Source organism: Mesocricetus auratus, unplaced genomic scaffold (genome assembly GCF_017639785.1).
Source record: "Mesocricetus auratus isolate SY011 unplaced genomic scaffold, BCM_Maur_2.0 Super-Scaffold_100013, whole genome shotgun sequence".
In the NCBI taxonomy this organism is placed as follows: Eukaryota; Metazoa; Chordata; class Mammalia; order Rodentia; family Cricetidae; genus Mesocricetus; species Mesocricetus auratus.
The window spans coordinates 16,037,552-16,044,706 of record NW_024429196.1 but is presented as its reverse complement, the minus strand read 5'-3'; the positions used below and the strand labels follow the sequence as shown (position 1 = coordinate 16,044,706).

General features: G+C 44.5%; 1 pseudogene; it reads left to right on the top strand.

Moving 5' to 3' along the window:
- Positions 1-6,477: 6,477 nt before the first annotated feature.
- Positions 6,478-6,885, top strand: LOC101822419 (annotated as a pseudogene).
- The last annotated feature ends 270 nt before the right edge of the window (positions 6,886-7,155 follow it).

The following is a 7,155-nucleotide window of genomic DNA, read 5'->3' as shown; positions in this document are numbered from 1 at the left end:
AATGGTCTGTTACGTTTTAATTACCCTAAACTGTTGTAAAAACAATGTCTCACACTCCAGAGAGAAGCCAAATCCTTGTGCCAGGCAGTGGTGACACATGTCTTTAATCCCAGTATTTGGGAGGCTGTGGCCAGTGATCTCTGTGAGGCCAGTTTGGTCTACGGAGTGAGTTCCAGAACAGCCAGGGTTACTTAAAGAAACCTGTCGCACCTGCTGTGCGGCCTGCATCCAAGAATGTAGCGAGGTGGTCGGGATAGATGACACAGAGACCGGTCGGTTGCTTTAAGAAAACTTTATGCTTCCCAAGTCAGCTTAGGAGGAGACCCCAGTCCGCTTAGGAGAGCTCTCAGGAGAAGTCTCTGGAGAAGTCCCAGGAGAAGTCTCTCTAAGAAAAAGGAGCTTCCCTTTTTAAGGACTTCTACCATTCATCTACATACCATTCTTTCCTCCTGGCTGGTGGTTTAATCTCCGGCCCCAGAATCAGGGAGACACCACAGGGAAACAGGAAGAGGCATCTAGCCATAGGGGGTGTGAAAGGCCTGGTATTTCAGTGAGCAAGCCCTTATCTGAGCCCTATCAAGAGCTTTAAAGCACTGAATTGTTTTCAGTAAACATTACACAGATGCCTGCTCCCAGGCCGAAGGGGAAGTGGGTTTCTGCTCAAGGTCTGGTGTCCCCACAATTCACCCCTTTTTATTTTTAAATGAGGCACTCCTGTCTTAGGTCAAGTAGGGTCACCCTCCCTGGCCCGTCTTTGTGGGACCTTGAACCCCTGTTAGGTGGGAGTGGGTCTTCCCCACAGGTTGCCCGTCTTTGAAGTAGCCCCACCCTTAAAATCATTTGTAATAAGGCTTTATGGCTATCGGGATTGTCATGGGCTAAGGCACTTTGAACTCAGCATGAAGCCAGAATGCCTACTGCCACTGTTACCATTCCTAGGACCCCCACTGACATAGGGCCTCTCTGTCACCTGCCCATCCCCCGATCTGGGCCTTAGCATTCTACCACCAGCCTTTCTTTGCTACAAGGGTGATTTATAGTTACAATTTGAAGGTCAAAACAGTGATAAAGTTTACAGTCATTTTAAGATCTACTTAGGAAAGCATTAGAGAGTGCACTTGCACAGATACATTAGGTATAATCATTGATGTTACACATGTAGCATTATAAAAAATATGAACAAGAGGCTTGTTGCACTATTTACAGAGTACCAATTTGTTCCTGTGGTGATGTAGTCTGTCGATTTAATGTCAGTAGTATCAGCCGAACATGCAACCCGAGTCAAAGTCTTTTTGTCGCACCAGGACAAACCACATTTCTCCAGAAAAACACATTGATTCCAGAAACAGGAACTACCAAGTCTGATATTTCAAGTGACCATGTCCTGTTTAAATACTGAAAAGAGGCTTTTGTCACTCATCACAGTCCATACCAATATCCAAATGTTTTAAATGGGTCCTTTTTCCCCCAAAGGGAAAAGCTGGCAAAATGAATTCTGTTGTTTTAAGGTGTATCAAAGGCTAGCTGCTAATCTTCCAGTTTTGTTGGCTTTGGGATGAAAACTCACGGGTCCAGGAGGTTGATGTAGCAAGCCTGATGAGAAACTGGAAATCTCGAACTGACTGTTTTATTTCTTTCTCGGGCTGTAGATTTGATGACATCAAGGGTCAGGAACACCGACTTAGGAGATCTCGAACTGGCTTGAGCAGGCTCCCATGGTCTTAGGTCCAGTTTTCTCTGCTCCATGCATCTCACCAAATGTTGTAACAGCTACTGAAGCTTTATTCTTTTCCTGTAAGAAAACACAAACATGCCCTTGACCCCAAATTAGGGTCTACTCTACTGTCTAGTGTATGGATGTTTCCATTTGGCCTGAGTAATAGTTGTTTAACTTTCATTATGTCAGAATCTGTCTGAAGCAGATTCCTCACTGGCATTTACATTTTAAAAATTTTTAAATGAGGAGTGGATTATTTAATGAATCATGTGGGGACTAGGGACATTACTCCCCCCTTTTATTTTTAAATTTTGTTTGAACTGTTGAAGTTGGACCATAACAGTAGAAGGATTTGTCTACCCTCCTTAGTCAACTATCTAGGTGAATTGGGATCACTATTTAAATTATTAGTAGATGTCCTTTAAAAGGGACATAACCATTAAGTACCTTTGAGAATCATTTAAGGATTGTAAACTATACTATGTCCCAAATAGTCCTTTTTTTTTTTTTTTTTTTTAACCTGTAGCTCTCACTAGTTGACAAGGCCTCATTTGCATCTGAGCTGACAAGGCCTAATTTGCATCTACACAGACACCTTTGGGGTTGGGGGCCTGCCAAAGCGGCAGGACAGTTCCCTGAAAAAACCTCTCTTTCTCTCTCTCTCTCTTTCTGACTGGCTCTGAGGGCTTAACTTGAATTTTTTTTGTTAAAATATTAACCGACTGACTGGATGTTTCTTTTGGCTATATCTAAATCGATTTAGGTAGTTTTTAACTGTTTGAAGGGATTTAAGTATCCCTTTAATCATATCCAAGGCAGTTAAAACAGTTGCTTTTGTCAACATTTACGCATTTACATTTTACACTTTATATATACTGACGTGGCCACGTCCATACACACAGACCATGCATATATATCTCTCCTTGCCTAGGTTATGATTAGTTTGTTGAACTGAAACTTCTTTAACAGAACAACTCCAGTCAATCTTTGAATTAAAACAAAAGGTTGAAAAAGTCCTGTATGTCCCTCGTCATTTCTTCATAGAGAAGTTTGGAGCTACACTCAGGGGCTACAGCGATACCCACTCCTTGTAATTCTGTAGATGCAAAGTGGAAAGGCCAGGCTTTTGCCAAAAGTTTTTAGAGATGACTCACAAAATTGACCTTAAATTTGTATCAATAACCTACCCCATATAAATGTAACCAAACATTTTTATTTTATATACCTTTGTCTTTTTCTTTACTGAATACTAACATCTCACTTATTAACATTACCAATTTTTTTTTAATTTACCCATCTTTAATCTATCCTCCCATTGAGGATGATCCTCCAATCCACCCTCCAACTGAGGGCAACTTCTTATCTTAGGTTTTGCTTTTCTTTTTTGAGCTTTGTTAGGCAAAGGCCTAGACATTTAATCTGGTACCCCTAGCTTGGTACCCCCTTTTTAATACATCCTTATAGCCTTACTTGTTGGCCAGTCTTTTAAATGTCTTAGTTTTTCTTTTAATTTTCTCGAGCCTTGCAAGGAGTAGTAGGGAGGAGGAGCAACTGAGCAATCAGCTCTCCTGCTGGGATGGAGACAACCCCACTGGCCACTGATGTCATTATTTTAATCTCTCCTTTGTTATTCTGGTCTATAACCCCAGGGTGTACCTGGATGCCTTGAAGGATAGTACTGGACCGTCCCAAGAGTAGTCCTACCGTGCCTGGGGGCAATGGCCCAAGCACCCCAGCAGGGAGGGCCTGGACCCCCATTTCCGGTGTTAGGATTGCCCGGGCAGAGGGAGCGAGGTCCAATCCTGCACTCCCCGAGGTGGCTCTAAGGAGGTCTGAGATATGAAGGGGTTGCTCTGGGGGAGAAAATGAATCCTGCCACTGCCCGGAGCAGGGGTCAATGCCCCGTACACATTGGTTTTGGGGCCCTCCTCCCGTTTCCCTGATTATTATTAGCAGGAAGGAAATTTCCCTCCCGGTCAGTTTTAGAGTAGCAGTCTTTGGCCCAATGATATCCCCTTCGGCAACGGGAGCATAAACCAGGTCGCTTGAGACCCGTAGTACTATTTTGAGGGCACTCTCTATGGAAGTGTCCCTCCCTACCGCAGCTGAAACATGTTTTTCTCCCTCCCAGAGTAGGTCTTTCTTTCCCCACTTGGGGCCGAATGGCAGCAGCTAACACTTGGCCCTGGATGAAGTTCCCATCAATGTCCCTACAGATCCGGATATAGTCATTTAGACTTTTATTGCGATATGGGCGAAGGGCTTCCTTACAATACTTATTTGCATTTTCAAATGCCATCTGCTTGATGACCGGCATCGCAGGCCCAATGCCCACAAATATTCTTTCTGCTACCTGACTGAGACGGTCTACGAAGTCTTGAAAAGGTTCAGAGGGTCCTTGAAGGACTTTGGACAGATGATCCCCTCCTTCCTTGGAAGGCAATGCTTTCCAAGCCCCTTGGGCCGCTGCTGCCACTTGGGCATAGACTGCGATGTCATATTGCATTTGTTGCTGAATGGTGGCATATTGACCACTCCCGGTAAGCATCTCCACATTTCTCTGGGGCTGTCCGGCCTGTGCATTTCTTTGGGCTGTCTGGCTGTATCTTTTCTGAAACTCACCTCTCCAAATCAAATAATCTCCCCCCGACAGAGCTGCTCTGCAAAGCTGCTGCCAATCGCCAGGTGTCAAATTAAGAGATGCAAAAGATTCCATTAAGGAAAGTGTAAAGGGAGCCTGTGCTCCATAATTTAAAGTTGCCTCTTTAAGTTGTCTTATATCCTTAAAATTTAAAGGGTTATGATGTCGAATGACCTGTCCAGAATTGTTCGGGTCTGGAACTTCCATTACTGGGGCCACCACGGGGCAGCATTGGACCCCTCCTCTGGGTCTTCCCTCCAGGTCCGAGAAGGACTGAGTTATCTCATAGGAGGAGTCCCTTTTTTCAGAGTATGGGGAAGGGTTTCTCTCCCTGTCCTGTTTTTCCTTAAATCGAATCTTTTTTAGTTCTTTTTTAAGGGCCGCGATCTCAGCAAGTAACTGTTCCTTTTCAGACTGTGACGAGTCTGAGTCTGAGCTACTTCCATTTTCTAGGTCTGATAGAGAAGGATATAACCGATTCTGACCGGAGTTCTTCTGTTTGGGTCGCACCCGGAGATCTCTACCCGTTTTTTTGTTGTTACTAAGAGACTCCCCCTCCTCCTCACTAACAATGGAGCCTCTAGTTTCAGTCAGGGTCCCTTCAGATGATTCATCATCACTCTCTGCCCCTGAACTCAAGGAGGCTTGAGTCTCAGTCTCTTGTAATTCTAAAAAAGCCTCTTTTGTGTCCTGAACTACCTGGAGGTGACGAACCTTATCTGTCAAAAGTGCTCCCCTCACTAATCTCCATAAGGAGAATGTCGTAGGGGGTAAGGACTCAGATCCCTCTTTTCGTAAAAGTCTATGAAGATCACGGCGAACCTCCTCCCAATCTGGAATATTTAAGTTTCCCCCAGTAATGAACCATGGACTGGCTCGTTCGATCGATTTTAGAAAGCCTTCTAGGGTTTTAGACTTGACTTGCAGTCCCATGTTCTTTAAGTAACTTTTTTAGTTGATACTGCAATGATTCTAGCTTCCCGGAACTATTCCCCATAGTTTCTTAACCCCGTCCACTTACCTTGCTTTCACGATCTCGGTAGGACCTCCAATTGTCGCACCTGCTGTGCGGCCTGCATCCGAGAATGTAGCGAGGTGGTTGGGATAGATGACACAGAGACCGGTCGGTTGCTTTAAGAAAACTTTATCCTTCCCAAGTCAGCTTAGGAGGAGACCCCAGTCCGCTTAGGAGAGCTCTCAGGAGAAGCCTCCCCAAGAAAAAGGAGCTTCCCTTTTTTAAGGACTTTTGCCATCCATTTACATACCATTCTTTTTTCCCTCCTGGCTGGTGGTTTAATCTCCGGCCCCAGAATCGGGGAGACACCACAGGGAAACAGGAAGAGGCATCTAGCCGTAGGGGGTGTGAAAGGCCTGGTATTTCAGTGAGCAAGCCCTTATCTGAGCCCTATCAAGAGCTTTAAAGCACTGAATTGTTTTCAGTAAACATTACACAGATGCCTGCTCCCAGGCCGAAGGGGAAGTGGGTTTCTGCTCAAGGTCTGGTGTCCCCACAGAAACCCTGTCTCAAAAAACACACACACACACACACACACACAAAACAACAAAAGCCAAATCCTAGGAAAATAATGATCAATGTGTCACTTCTTGTTAATAGAAAGTTAATTCTACTTTTTCAAGAAAATTACTGAAAATTTTTGATTGGCTTTCCCAATGTAAAAGTGAAGAAATGCAAGGTATTACTTTAAAACTTATATAGACAAGTGGTTCTCAACCTTCCTAGTCCTTTAATATAATTCTTCATGTTGTGATGACCCCTGACCATAAAATTATTTAATTGCTACTTCATAACTGTAATTTTGCTACTGTTATGAATCATAATGTGAATGCAGGCCATCTAATATGCAACCCCTAAAGAGGTCACAACCCACAGGTTGAGAACCACTGTTATAGACAGTTTTTTTTTTTTTTTTAATTTTTCAAGACAGGTTTTCTCTGTGTAGCCCTGCCTGTCCTGGAACTCACTCTTGAACTCAGAAATCCAACTGTCTTTGCCTTCAGAGTTCTGGAATTAAAGGTGTGCACCAGCACCACCAGACAGCGTTAGAATGAACTGTTACAAGAACATGGGAGACCTGTAGCCCTTACCCTGGCTGGCAGCATGGAGGCCGCACGATACCTGGACGTTAACCAGCAAGCCGCTCTGGCAGCCTTCCTCAAAAGGTCCGGGAAGCTCAAAGTCCCTGAATGTGTGGACATGGTCAAGCCGGCCAAACATAAAGAGCTTGCCCCTGTGATGAGAACTGATTCTACACATGAGCTGCTGCCACAGCACGGCACCTGTACCTCCACGGTGCCGTGGCTCCATGACCAAGGATGGCAGAGGACGGCAGAGAAATGGTGTCAGCAGAGTCTCCAAGAGTGTGTGGCCCGCAGCATCCTCCAAGCCCTGGAGGGGCTGAAGATGGCGGAAAAGGACCAAGATGGTGACCACAAGTTAACACCTCAGAGACAGAGAGATCTGGACAGGATTGCCAGACAGGTGGCAGCTGCCAACAGGAAGCATTAGAACAAAGGATGCTGGGTTAAGAAATTGCCTCATTCATTTAAAAAAAAAAAAGATACCTGTGAATCTCAGTTGTTCTTCACCCCCTGGAATCTGTTTTCTTGAAGGCGTAGGTATTTTGCAAAGCTTTTCTTCTAAAGCTTTTACAATTCTCATACTGTTGATCCTCATGACAATCTGTGCCATATTTGAGTATTAAATGTCAGGAACATGAGGTACAGAGAAGTTTCGTGGCCTGTTTTTGTCACATGGCCCTGTTGTGTGAAGATGTGT